At 40.7% G+C, this 13,384-nt stretch overlaps 1 protein-coding gene across 1 annotated transcript in view; it reads left to right on the top strand.

Annotated features, from left to right (window-relative positions):
• The first annotated feature begins 2,297 nt into the window (after positions 1–2,297).
• The window catches only part of LOC109039121 (uncharacterized), a 66,448-nt gene continuing 55,361 nt past the window's right edge, over positions 2,298–13,384 (top strand). The window contains exon 1 of the mRNA XM_072302005.1: positions 2,298–3,725. The gene's annotated coding sequence lies outside the window, so the exon portion shown is untranslated. The remainder of the gene's footprint in view (positions 3,726–13,384) is intronic.

Below are 13,384 nucleotides of genomic sequence, written 5' to 3'. Positions count from 1 at the left end.
ACAACAACAACAACAACAAGATTTGCGTTTCCGCGGTTCTCCTTCTAATAAATTTTTTCCCCATTCTTTTACTCACTTCCCTGACTTTCCTATTAAAATCCACCCCCTGGTCGAACCGCGGGAATAATTCCACCCAGATTACATATCCATTTCTTGTTGTGGCTTCGGCTTTGATTTCTTCAATTTTTATGGGGTCAACGATCTCCTTTGCACTACGCTCCATATTCACGTCATCCCCCCCTGCTATAATGACGGTTACCACACGCCTCCTGGGCCTAACGTGTCTGACTGCTTCGTTAAATTTTGCCCCCGGATTGCAAAATACTCTCAAATCTGTTCCCGCCCCCCTCCTATACATGAATTCCCCCAGCCACCTTCCATGGGACGACGCGTGTATTTCCATTTTACTAAAATTTTGCCCCACAGAACAGAGAAACACTGAAGAAAATAACGATAATTTGCACCCTTACGATTTACTATATTACACCCACAATTATATCCCTATACAACCCTACTTAGTACCCTAATTCAATTAAAAACCCTGCAGAGAAAAGAAAAGAGCCAAAGGATAAACGAACAAAGCACACGAAAACCGAACTAAAGGCTAGATCAAGTGATAAACGCTTCCCTTTACCCCTTACAACCTTACGATCTGAGAACGGAGACGGAGCGAGGCAGCGCGCAGCGCGCGTCCTTCTTCCACCGGAGTCCGCTGGACACTTCGGCGGAAGGACAGCGAGAATGCCGGCAGTGTATTTTAATTGCCTCGCCGTTTTTACAGCATGAACTGAGACTCCTAACTCTTCTGCAATTTTCGCAGTGGTCCACGATGAAGGAGCTATCGTCAAAAGTTGAAGCTTCTCTTGATGATTCGACCAGTTAATTTTAGACTTCAGCGAAACTAAAATCTCATTCAAAGCTTCAATTTTTTCTGACACATCCTGATTGAATGGTGACACATACATATATATGGAAAAAACCGTCTTGTGCTATTAAGTTACAACGAATTAGTCAAAAAAATTACTAGAACTACCTTATCCTGACGTCAAGGACATATATACGTAACTTTCATTTATAAAAATATAAGCAAAAAAGAGGAACTTTTAAAAAATACCACATTGTATGTGGTTAAATAGTGTAGGTAATAACAAAGGAATGTGTGTATAATTCATTAAAGGATGAGATCACTTAAGACTAGGTATCAAAATGAGTTTCGAGTGTGGACGGTTTACTTTTAAAGTATAGCCATTTTCAGGGGTGTCCGTAATAACAGCTTCTTGTAGGTGTTCTTCATACATTCACTAGACAGATTCAATGATCTTAATATGTTTTTCGAAGGGCATATTTCTGGTGAATTTTTTGTGGCTGTTTATTAATTAACGCTGATTAGAACCACATAAAACTGAAGAAAGCCCTCATTTCTAGGGACTGTTTACGAAAGAATGGGCCGCTTTTGCGGAAATACTCACCTCTACTTTTGTAATACTTCTTTGTTTTATTTCCAACCATTCCAAAATTTATGATGAAGAAACGACGCATCGGAACAAACCCTTCCGAAGTAATGACCGAATCAAATGTGTTGACAGGTAACGTCTGAGTGAATTTTTATTCTCTTTTTGTTTAAATTTACGTATTTTTACACACCTTAAATCTGTGGATGATGCTCGTAGGATGATTCATGTGATCATACTTTGCTTATTTAAATTCATCAATTTTTGATCAATTTAAAGATCCCCAAATCACAAATATTGACCAATGTTTATATGTCTTTCCGGCTAAATGCATTTCAGTGGGTAAACCGGTTAATACTGCCCAAGTCTCTCACCTCTGTTACCCACTCATCCATACATCAAGGGAAATTTCAAAGTACGAACACGTTATCTCCTACTTGAGTATGACCGTTCCTTCCTGTCTGGAGTTGCAACGTAATGCATCGCGACAATTCAACCACAGTTAATTATTGATTTAACGAATCAAATTCTTCGGAAAAAAGGTGAATGTGGTAGGTTAATGTTAAAGGAAAATGTGGAGTTTTGGACTAATCTGGATAGTAATGAATTTTCCTGATGCAAAACAGGGCTAGGGATAACATTCAGGTTCCTGGGGCAAGGTACACCCGGTCTAGAGGGAGTTGCGGATGAACTTGCTCCTAAGACAGATATTAGAGATCTCGTGGTTGCTTGAAGTTGATTCGTCAAGGAAGTGACAACTTCCAGAACCCTGGGGTCGTTCTGCGGAGTTCCGTCCATGTGCTACCACTACAAAACAAAGAATCCTAAGTAAATTTTGTGAAATATTATTGAATCAACAATCTAACTGCAAAACTTTGCCTCCTATTTGGTCTCACACGGAGAGTTAACATAGAAATGATGATTGAGTTACGTGTTTACAAGGAGTTAATGCAAGTCTGTTGATAAATAGTTACAGAGGTGAACATTCATTTAGTAGGTTTTGGCAATGCAAAGGGGGAGAGAGAGATGAACTTCTAAACTCAATACCTTATCCTTTTTTGCAAAATCTGCCCATGTGCGCTCCCCCTCCCTCTCCGTAGAGGTATTGTCGTACCTACAGCTAATCTTATGCGAGGCTCGAAACCGAGATAAGTCGAAACTCGAGTTTTCTTTGCACTGTTTATGCGCATCATATTTTCAATTGAACTTGAATTTCGTGTCTGGTCTTTTTTCACAAGGTGCATTATTTGTGGGCTACTTGTATCTGTTATGAATTAATTCGATGGTTAAAAATCCTGCTTTACCGCCTCAGCCTCCAGCTCTAGAGAAATAGCCGCTCGATTCAATTTAATGAATTCGTCATCATCGACATATCTGCGTCGGAGGCCCCGTTCGCCTCTGGATTGAGGTTTGACCTCGCGCGTCTTGTCTCCTTTGTAAACTATGAACTTGGATGGGTCCTCCTGAATGGGTAGATGGTTCGAACCTGGTATGTTCCAAAATACAAGCGGAGACTTAATCTTCACTGATTAAGCCTTCACTGTCATGTCTGTCTTTCTGAGGAATAGTTGGAATAATTACAATGGATAATAATAATAATTACAATGATTTCGTCCGACTCAGTATCGTGCACAGGTCTTCGTGCAAAGTCTAGTATACTCGGACATTGTTCGTCGAAAATTTGTAGTAGGAATTTTTTTTCTTCTGAAAAAAAAAAGATTTTCCACCCGTCGGCCAGGATATGGGTTCTTTTTGCGAAGCGACGCGACGGCTAGGACCTCCGCGGCGCCCGACGACGACGACGACGCGTGCCGAGTCCTTCGGGGGGCGGCGATGCTGGCTCCGGCGGCTTTTCCATTCGGCGGCGTCCGCCCCGTCTCGGGGCTCTCCGCCCACCGCGGCGCGGCCGCGACCCGAGTCCTTCCCGCCAGTTTTGCCCGCCGCCGCGCCTACGCTAATCCTCCCAACACGCGGAACACGCGGCTCCGCGCGATTTTCCCACGCCGCGGAAATCGCGTCAAGTGCCGTCGCTCCTCCTCCCTCGGATCTCGCGGTCTCCGTCGCGGTCGGCCTCCGGACGAATTTTCCACGGTGGTTCTTCTCGTGGCGGCCCTCGTGTGCCCACCGGTGGATTTTTTGTGGTATTTTGACGCTCGGGTCGTTCCGGCTGTGGTGTCAGTGATCTCGCGAAGGTTCGAAAATCCCGTGTGCTGCCCTCGCCCAGGAGTCGAAGTTACGGAATCGTCGGAGCCTGGAAGGGAATTTACCGGAAAGGTAAAAAGCTTTTCAACCGATTCAAAGTAGATGTTTCTTAGGGGTTTTCAGGCTTTCACCACCTACTCAACAGTGAAAACGAAAGAATCCTCAATTTGCCGCCGAGGAGTATTTTTTCTTAAATCCGGACTTTTATGCATAGTATAAGCCATACGTCTCTGCTTATCCCAAGCATTATTTTTCTTGTATCAAGAAAAATTCAGCTGAAGGCAAGATTAACCGATTCTTGGTGGCAAATTCAAGAATCATCACGTTTGAGCCAAGCACCTTTTTTTTCAGTGATAAACCTCTCCTCTAAAGGAATCTCGAGATCATTTTCTGCCTCCTTTTTAAATATTGCAGGTAGTACTCACTGACTGATTCAATTTGAAAATCAAAGTGTAATACGGAGACTTGTTCCTGATAGAAGCGGGTGGTCGCAATGGATGAAGAACAAATAGGGCCCAACATTTGGAAAATGCGTTTCGTGAACTCCATGATTAAAGGACATGATTTTTTAAAATTCTAAACTTTCTTTCTTCAGATGCTAATATAAACCCATTATGATCCTATGAAATTTGTGTGTGAAAGAAAATCTTGGTGCCCAATCCATCTACGATTATACAATTACAGCCTCTAAACGGCTTATGGATCTAGAGCAATAATTATCTGGGGGAAAAAACTGAACAGGAACTTGAATTAATCGTCTAATATAATGAACGCTATTTTTCTGCAATGTAACACAAATTATCCTTTAAATTTTTTCTTTAATATATGTCATAGTTCCGTTTATTTAACAAGATTTAAATTTTTTTAAATGAGACACAGATTAATTCATTTCTTAAACACTATTGACAACATAATATCAGAAGTCATCGTTCCCCAGACGAAGGAACGCAACTACACTTGGATTTCATTTTGCAATGAGGAACCACTATTTCTGGCCCATTTTAGAAACATCATACATGCTGTTTATTGGTTTCCTCATGCAGATATGTGCTTTCATGGGAGAACCAGAGATAGTGGTTCCTTATTGCAAAAAAGAACGTTGCGTAAACTTTCCATTTTTTCCCTCGTAAATAAGAGAGCATTTTTAATGTTAATTTCACTGATTTTTCAATTGATTATCGTAACAAATCAGTTTTTTTCGGACCGAGGTCACGCCACTCTTTTCGTGTGATAATCGAAGAATCGCGTCAGTAGTTCTAACAACCGCGGAATGGTGATATGTTTTTACCTGTGGGAAACGCCCTGACTGTTCAAAGATGATTAACGCTGCAATTATTATTCCAACGTAACAGTAAAGACAGCAGTGACGGTCGTGACATTTAAAGCAATGACAGCTGAGAATGTAGCGCAATATATTGACCTACTCATACTTTCAACTACCAGAATTTGTTTTAAAAGCAATTTTCCACTATGTAACGGTTGAAGTTTTAAATTTCATACTACACTATTTACAAATTTCAGTTTCATGATGAAACTTCGACAGTTTTTGTAGAATTGCCTCTTTTTGTATTTTAATTTAGGCACTCATCATAAAATATACCGAATTACTTACCAACTCTGAAGATGTCTGTGGTAGAGATCTATGTAGCACCCGTTGCAGTTTGGTTTTTCTGTAAACTTCGACAATCCTCCTGATTCTATCCACGCCATTCCTCTTTCTACTCTTCGGCCTGATGTATTCCAGCATTTTGTCCTTTCAATTATTCACACTAAGTAGGTTAGTGCCTAAAAAAAATGTATTTTGTTGATTTTTTCTTTTTCATCGGGGTTCATGATAATTTTGGAATTTTTACTTGCGTGTTATTCCTGATCCTCTAGTTTTGTCCCATCTTTTATTATTGGACGATAACCATTTCGGGAGTTATTTTTCCTATCTACAGGTCCTTCGTTTCTTTTTGATCACTTCTTGCAAGGTTATTTTGTGTTCATGCTTCATTCCTAGTTTTTTCGAGCCGCGATGAGTTGTGTCGAGGGAATAAAATAAGGTAAAACAAAGATTATCACTCAATATTTTGAACCTGGAGATAAGTTTTTCGGGTTTTCGCGATGATTCACTGCTGTTATTCTTGATGATTTTCGTGTTATCGTATTTTATTCTCTGGAAACCTGAAGATGGGGCAAACATCTCTCGAATTGATCATCATCCAACAACAAAAGATAGGACTAAACCAGGAGATTAGGAACAACAAGCAAGTAGAAATTCCAAAATTACGGGAACAAGCGACCCATAAAAATCGGTTCTATTATGTCAATATTTACACCGAATGGTAGTTGGCCTATCCATTATGCGTCATCGCCGCGGAGTCGCCGTATCATTATGCGTGTCAAGTGCTACACCCTGAAAATTTTGCGGTGCATGCTCGCAGATGACTGTGCCGATCACTGGGCTTTGCCGGTTTTGCGCTGATTCGTACTGAATTGTTTCTCTTTTTCCACACCATGGTTTCTGTTTCAAAAATAGAAGTTCATAATTGCTGAATGAAAGTCTCCAGAGGAATTTTAGACGAAACGTGTACTTGCTCAACTTTATATGATCAGGTCTCCCTTAGCATGCATTCGAAATAAAATTTCCGGTCGTAGTATGTCGTTCCCCGAGAATATCGTCAAACCGATGGATTATCTCGGTGCGGTTTCACATCTCCAAATTTCGAAATTTTAGGGTGAGAGAGATGTAGGAACAGGAGCATCACCACGATTTGGATCTATGCGGAAAGAGAAATTTAAATCGTATTTCAAGAATATCGGAAAGTTGTTTCCATTTCAAAGGCATTTCCCTAGCTTTTCCCTCCTTTATTTATCAGGAAATGAACCTAGAGAAATGCTGCATTTTATTATTTCTTAACAGTCTGTCTTTCTACCCATTTAATGATGACTTTTAGCCTGGAAATGACCTTGGGGCCGTACTAAAAGTAAACCTCACTTCTTTTCCCCCATCCGTTGCCTTTCTACTGTAAAAGAGCCGCACTGAGCAGTTTTAAATTAACGTAGGTTGACCGAAAACAAAATAACGGAATCCGCCGTCAAAGCGCGATCCACCTCGGCTCAGTTGAGGTTCACGATTCGGTGGCCGTTCGGGGGACCAAGTCGCGTTTCAGGAGGCGAATTTTACGACCGGCGTCTCCACATGTGCCCTGGAATTTCAACGCGTGAGTGTTTGTGAAGTGCCAGTGAGAGAAATCCCTCTACAGATTCAACAAATTAAAGTTTGCAGCTGTCTAGATACAGTATTTACCCCCGAGAAAGTATGTTTAACCTCTGATTTGGAATGTCTGTGTGAAACATACTGATATGCATAAATTACTCATTTGAAATGCATGACAACCCACACTGGAAAAAAAAAACACATTGGATCTAGAGTCCAGACTCTTAAAAACATTGACAAGAAAAAATACTCTTGATTTAATCGGATTTTTGCTTGTATCAAAACGAAATCCGCTTAAATTAAGAGGCTTGGCTCTTGACTTAAGCTAGATTCTGATTGAATCAAGAGTACTTTTTCTTGTCGATGTTTTTAAGAGTCTGGACTCTAGATCCAATGTGTTTTTTTTCCAGTGCAGTGCACTTAAATGGCCAAAATCGCAAAACCACGTATCTTCATTGCGAAGTTTCAAAATTTCTGATATTGTTTTGTTTTTTCGAGGAATAAGAGGCTAACTTTAACGCTTTAAGTTTACACAGAATAGTATGCTAACAGAGGAAAACCAAAGGAAGTTTTCCAGAAATTAAGTTTACTAATTTTCCAAAGAAATAATTAAGTATGACAGGAGGTCTGCAACGTCGCAGGTGGAGATACGTTGTTTCGCACTTATGCTACTGAGTTGCTTTCATTCTCTTTAATTCCGTCAGAAATTAAAAGACCCTAATTTTTAGCTGCTTCATTTTACTTGTGCACTTCGTTTTTAATAAATTCAAGAAGCTGAGGTGGTCTTTCAAATATTCACGCACGACCAGCACAATGCAATGCACAATTTATTGTCAATTGAAAATTTGCACCGTTTCTGACTCTCACTGATTCATATCTTGACTACTATGTTTTAAAGATACCGAGCGCTTAGTGTTCAATAAAGATCGAACTTTTTATTCCAGAGCTTTGGTTAGTCAAATCGAATGTTTAAAAACATTATTGAAGAGTAATATGTTAAAACCGTGTATTTCAGGTTTATTGTATGATTTACATAGTACATAAAAACAATCCGGAATGTTCAAATTTGCAAACAATTTACTCTCAAGTAACTCACAGTGGGACGAAGTGACAATTTTTTTGTTCTTTTCCAGCTGACGTAGCGTTTTTCCACGATTAATTTGATACCATAACAATTTTTGTGCGATCCCTGGTAAAAATTGGCAGTAGAATGTGTGTTCCAAAATACTATAGACCTAAAGCCGGCTTTAAGATTTCCAATAGCTTCTGTAGCCGGCTGTACAATTTCTTATAGCCTTTTATAGCCGATGGCGATTAAGCAACAGCCAGACGATAAAGTTTATGCTAAACGTTACTAATTACGGATACTAGGACTTAGTTAGTTTTTGGACTACCGCTCTGTTTTTGTGCCGTAATATCTTGATTTATTTTGCGAGGAAAGCTCCGTACTTTTGAAGGATACTTGTCATTCTTGATATGTTGGAGCGCCTTCAATGTCTTATGATACTGTGCAATACCTCTGGTGTGAAATAGTTGCTTCAGGCGCCGTGGCACGCTGCGACGAGGCGAGGCGGGCGGGCAGAGAGCGCGAAACGCGCATTGGCGCCTACAAACCTAACAGGGATACTTCACGCATTGCGCAATGCGAGAAGTATCCCTGTTAGGTTTGCAGGCGCCAGTGATCGCCGCTCCGCTTTGTGTTAAGCTCTAATATTTAATCTAGCGGAGTCAGCGTTTTTCAACTTATGATTTTAAAATGTTTGCTCACTCTGTATGGACTATTCTTATTTTAATTGATGAAAAAAAATATGTTTAAAAGGAGAATATAATGTGTGTTTTGTAAATATCAAGGTAGTTCTGTATCAAACTTAATGATTTCCAAAGCCCACGGATTTCTACACAATTTCTCATAGCCAATGGCGATAAAGTGTAAAGCCCGGCGACAGGAAGTATGGCCCGAATGTATACTTTTTCATAGCTTTGTATAGCCCGGCTATATGATTTGCTCTGCTTTCTACAGCCAGCTATATGATTTTCAATAGCCTTTTTTAGTCGGCTATGAGAACTCCTATGGTATTTTGAAACGCAGCTCCTACCGCCAATTTTTACCAGGGATGACAAAATGATCCTGTGCGCAACTTAGGGTAGTAATAAATTAGTCAACTTATTTATTTTCTTCCTTGAGCGAATTATTATTTACAACATCAGTGGCTCGTAAGAAGTCCTCCGCTTCGGTTAGTGTTGAATTAGTTCGGGTTTTGGGGCAAAATCTAATTTGCATTCTCCGCGCACTAAACCCTCTCATAAGCTGAAGATAAACGCATTAACGGAGCAGACGCTAGATAAACATGCACACTGCTTTCGTATTAAACGATCCATTTCAATAAGATCGGATCCAAGACATTGACCAAGAAACTGTTAACGGCTTTTAGTCCTCACCTAATGAGAAATCTAAAAACATCTGCACTGGATCATGACCATTCTATGGCAGTGTTGTCAGTTCATGTGGTCATGAGTAGGATTGTTACGTTGTAAAAGAGGGGGGGGGGATGTTACAAAGGGGGAAACAGGCTAGGCTACACGAACATGATAGACAAAAAAACCACTGGGACGGTAGAAGGGGCTACATCTCCCTCTCATGCCCCTCCTTGTGGGCCATGACCCTGTATTTCCACTGATTATTTTACTATTTTGAATAGAAAACCTGGTCCTAGAAAAAAATGGTATTTTCCTCGAGATGATTACCCTCATAGAAAAAATAATCTTATCATTCATTAATATAAACTTCGAAGGATTCTGCCTTTTTCTATTTCACTCGAGGGGAAGTGTCCCCTCCCGGACTCTCTTCCCCACCCGGTGACTGACGCTGCGCTGTGCTGAACGGTTCAGCCTGAACCTTTCCCCTACGTCTGACCGTTCCCCACTCCACTGTCAATCGAACCATATGCCACCGCTTACGTATTGTCGCTCGCCCACCCAGGTACCTGGCGGCCAGCGGTCAGTTGATGATAAATCTCGCTCATGCTCCTATGCAGCTACGCATTGATTACGCCAGCTAATTACTTTCTAATAATTAGAATTTCTCCGATAATAGTTTTCTTTATTTATTCGACTGTATTTTTTTCTCTGTTCTACTGTGATTTCCTTGGTTCTCTACTGTGTTTTTCCTAAATCTCTGAGTCAGAAATCTGAAGCACTTCGGTATGCACCGAGTACTTCAGATGTGTGACCTGAAATCTTCGGTATATACCGAACTACTTCAATTGTCTGACCCGAACTTCGGCAGATGGACCTTAACTTTTCGGATGCGTGATCCGAAAACTTCAGAGATCCATATGATCTCAGCTTCGGGTTCCATGCACAAATTTTTTTCTCCGTGTTTCCTTTTAGGGGACGCAACTAAAATTTCAGTAAATTTTTTTCAGAAAAGTAAAGAAGAAAAAAAAAAAAAAAAAAAGTGGCTAACGATGGTTCCTCACCTTCACGTGGTGTTGGCTGTTTTTACTAAGTGGGAACCGTCCATTTTAAGATATAGTCTATTTCTTGCCCTGCCATTATTATTCTACAAGTTAATTGTGGAGTGAGAATTTCATAATGTTTTCTATGAAATCTTCAAAATATAGTGATAAAAAATTTGCAACTACTACAAAATCGGCTCGCGAAGCGAGCCGAATGTCACTCGCGTAGCGAGTGACCGGGGGTCCAGGGGGCGTAGCCCCCGGCTAGGCGTGACGGGCGCGCGAAGCGCGCCCAGAACGGCTAGTAAAATCAAATAGCTCATTTCCTCTGACTAGGATAGAGCTAATAAGCTAATTTGAGCTAATAAACTAATATCAATAACTTATTGAATCTGTTGAGCTATTTATGACTCATTAGTTCGTTAGTTTTGCACATATTTTAATACATTTTAAGTGTATTATTAAAATAGCTACTTCAAAGCATTCACTACCGATGTAGAGACCAGATAAATTTTTATCATAAAAAGAATAATAATTCGAAAGTTGTGACATTTCCCGTTACACTTGCTCAAAGTCTTAGACTTTTCCCACTTTTTTCTCAGTGGTTATTTCGTTGAACTTGAGGTTTTCAATCCGAATGCCCCCACAGAAATGAGATCTTAGTATCGCATTTTTACGTGTGCTCTTTCCTCTTAAATATTTTCACTGCTTCGGTTGAAATGACGAGGAACTCAAATTATTCAATAAATTTTTTAATATTAATAGAATGTATAACCTAAACTAGTCCTGCGAAACTAGTCTTAACTGTCCTGTGAAAGGTTGGCGACAAGGGGTAGAGGAGGAGATTAGAAGGTGCCAATTGCCTGATGATCTCTGGGAGGATAGGGGCAATGGCGATTGGGCGTCGCAGAGCGCGAGGCGGCGCTGTGAAAGCGACTCAATGTATGTATAACCTAAACTAAAACTTTCATGTAAGGATGAATTTCTAAACCTGCCTATGGTGATCCACTTCTGTTAAGACGATTTAGCATACAACAGCGTATCTATCAAGAGCGAAGATAGAGCAGTCACATTGCCCCCAGAGTGCCCTTTGCCCCCCCCCCCCCGTAATTTTTTTTAGCTACACTATAATGATGTGTACCACGATGACCCGGTCAATTTCCAGAGACTTGACAACCTTCGGGCCGTGCTGCTCGCAGAGCTAATACCCCTGGGCGCCGGGCGCTCCCTATTTATGCAACACGTTTTACATAAAACGTGGAAATTAGTTCCGATTGCTTCTTCAGTTGCTGCGAGAATGACGACTGCTGTGGGTGTGTAAACACGGGGCCTGTTGCCAAGTCATCGGGAGAAAATTTCCGAAAAAATCCCTTTGTAAAATAAGTTAATTTTCTCTTTTCCAAAATTACCAACTATAGTCTAAATGCTGGATTAACCTTTTCCACCGTAACAAATATTTATGACGTCAGGTCATTTGCATTCATCAAAAACTTAACGTACCGTATTTCAGCGATACGTGACTCGGAAAAAGAAGATCCTACATATTAAAATGCAAAGTTCCGAATCTTGGGGCATTAACTTTGAGAGAACCACCGGACCGATTTGCGTGATCTTTTTTTAAATGAAAGCCCCTGAGCTGTAGATTTGCAGGCTGTGATCGTTTTTTCGATTATCTCAAATTTTCTCCCATAATTTTCTCAAATTTTCTTCGATGCATTAAAATGGAGGTCCGAATCTTTAGACGTTAACTTTGAGAGAACCACCGGACCGATTTGCATGATTTTTGTTTTAAATGAAAGCCTATGATCTGTAGATTTGCAGGCTGTGATTGTTTTTTCGATTTTCTCAAATTGTCTTACTTTTATCGACGAGTGAAGTTTAGCCGGGCTCAAATTTCCTCCCATTTATTCAGACTAAAGTCCGCATGTTGGGACATTAACTTTGAGAGAACCACCGGACCGATTTGCATGGGGTTTTTTTTAAATGTAAGCTTCTGATCTGTAGATTTGCAGGCTGTAATTGTTTTTTCGATTTTCTCAAATTTTCTTACTTTTATCGACGAGTAAAGTTCAGCTGTTTCGAGCGGTCATCTGGCCGCTACCTGCTTGCCCGTCCCTAGATACCCCCTCTAGGGTCTCAGCCACCCCTCCCACCACGTTCTTTCGGCTATCTCCGTTTTCTTTCGTATAGCTTTCCTCCCACCAACCTCAAAGAAGGTTTGGGTCGCATTGTCGTTCGTCACTCACCACCCACATTCCGTCGCAATCTCTCGGCTACTCCGCTTCACCACTTCTTGATAGGCATCCTGGCGGTTTGACTGACCCTGACTTATTAACTGCAGCGTTGCGCACACGTATTGCTAACAACATGTATTGTTATGGACATTTCATTCTTATTTGTTCTTTTCTCTTTACAACTTTGTTTCAAATTTGCTTGATACTTCGTTTCTTCCTCTCTCTTTATTTTGTTGGTCGGTCGACTACGTTGATCGGCTTTTTGCTATTGAAAACACATTAAGACTTCATGGAATTTCAATATCATCATTATTGATCTTCCGGAATTGCTTCCAATCAACCTGAATCTTCAAGGGTCGAAGCCTGACTCTCCTCCCCCTAAAACTATGATTCCATGATTCCTGCCGTTAACCCAGAGCAACATCAAATTATTTCTGAAATAATTAATCTCATCCAAAATCCATCTTACACGTGTAATGCGATTTTCATTGATGGTCCAGGAGGATCGGGAAAAACTTTCGTCTAAGAATGTCTTACTGCGTATTGTACAGAGGAAAACTTAGACGTCATCTCCGTTGCTTGGACAGGTATCGCCGCATCGTTGCTACCTAACGGTCGGCCGGTTCATAGCAAATTCAAAATTCCTTCGGTTCTGAATGAGAATTCTGTGTCGAGTCTGACGGTTAGCTCAAGAGAGGCTGAGACTATTCGAAAAACAACGATCATTTTTTGGGGTGAAGCTCCCATGGTTATCACGCATGCTCTGACATGCATCGACCGACTTCTTAGAGAATGGGTAATGATATCCCTTTTCGAGGAAAAATTGTCGTCTAGGGT

This window comes from Bemisia tabaci, chromosome 6, assembly GCF_918797505.1.
Source record: "Bemisia tabaci chromosome 6, PGI_BMITA_v3".
NCBI lineage: Eukaryota > Metazoa > Arthropoda > Insecta > Hemiptera > Aleyrodidae > Bemisia > Bemisia tabaci.
Note: the sequence above shows the minus strand (reverse complement) of the source record. Positions and strands in the feature narration are given on the sequence as shown.